We start from the raw sequence: 1,533 nt of genomic DNA, 5'->3' as shown, positions 1-1,533 counted from the left end.
GATTGGCCCAAGGGATGGCCTCTTCAAGAGTCCTCTCAAACTCTCCAAGGATTAGGTTATGCAAAAACACCCACCATGAGTGCAAGAGAATTGCCCTGGGAAGATGCAGAGGGGCATCCAGGGAAAATCCAGCTGTTTGTACTTGAACTTCCGGTATCATTATAGGGACGAGATCTATTATTAGAAATGGGATTTACACTACCTAATGAAGGAAATTATACTGAGACTTCTCGTGGTATTATGCAGGCCATGGGATATCATCCTTCCTTTGGTCTAGGGAAGTATTTGCAAAGCCGAAAGTCCCCCATTGTTGCTCAGCCACATGAAGGGAGGCAGGGCTGGGTTTTTCCTAGGGGCTGCTGAGGAAGGTATACCCATCACTTGGAAGACAGAGGAACCAGTATGGGCTCCTCAGTGGCCTTTATCCTCTGAAAAGTTGATGGCTGCAGCTCACCTTGTACAAGAACAGCTTGAATTGGGGCATATCAAACCCTTGGTTTCACTGTATTTTTTACCCTATTTTTGTAATAAGAAAAAAATTAGGAAAATGGCAATTGCTGCATGATTTAAGAGTTATTAATAGACAAATGGAGATCATGGGGCTGGTTCAAAGAGGATTGTCATTATTATCAGCCCTGCCAAGGAAATGGCCTATAATTGTAATTGATATTAAGGATTGTTTCTTTTCTATTCCTTTATGTGCTAAAGATAGTGTTAGATTTGCATTTACTTTACCCTCTATTAATCATGAAGAGCCTGATAAAAGATTTCAATGGGTGGTTTTACCCCAAGGTATGGCCAATAGTCCCACCATGTGTCAATTATATGTAGCCCATGCCCTTAAACCGATTAAAGAAAAGTATCCTGATGTTAGATGCATTCATTATATGGATGATATTTTGGTATCAGCAAACTGTGATTCCAGGTTGAATGCAACTTACACAGAATTAGTGAAGGGGTTAAAACAGGCAAGTTTATAGCTCCTGAGAAGGTTCAAAAGGAAAAGGTAATTGCCTACGTAGGGACGAAAATATTTTCTCAAAAAATTGTTCCACAGAAAATTTCCTTAAGAATTGATAAACTTTCCACACTTAATGATTTTCAAAAATTAATGGGAGATATTCAATGGATAAGACCATATTTAAGAATGCCCAATGTGCAATTAAGGCCTTTATATGACGTTATGCTTGGAAATCCTGATTTGAATTCTCCTCAACAATTAACTGATGAGGCACGAGAAACATTGAAGAGGGTGGAGGAGGAATTGGAGCATGCCTTTTTGGCACAGCACTCCCTGGATGAAAAGATCTCGTTATGCATTTTGGCAACTGAGAGTCAACCTACAGGGGTTCTGTGGCAAGGTGCTCCTCTGTTGTGGATCCATCCTAAAAGTGCTATTAGTAGGACTGTAGAACATTATCCCTCTGCAATAGCCTTATTAGCCTGTCAGGTATTCAACAATGTTGTCAGTATTTTGGGTGTGAGCCATATATAATTATTACTCCCTATAATGCCAAACAGGTAGAGGTGTTA

This window comes from Mastomys coucha, unplaced genomic scaffold (assembly GCF_008632895.1).
Source record: "Mastomys coucha isolate ucsf_1 unplaced genomic scaffold, UCSF_Mcou_1 pScaffold21, whole genome shotgun sequence".
In the NCBI taxonomy this organism is placed as follows: Eukaryota; Metazoa; Chordata; class Mammalia; order Rodentia; family Muridae; genus Mastomys; species Mastomys coucha.
This window is presented reverse-complemented; position numbering follows the sequence as displayed.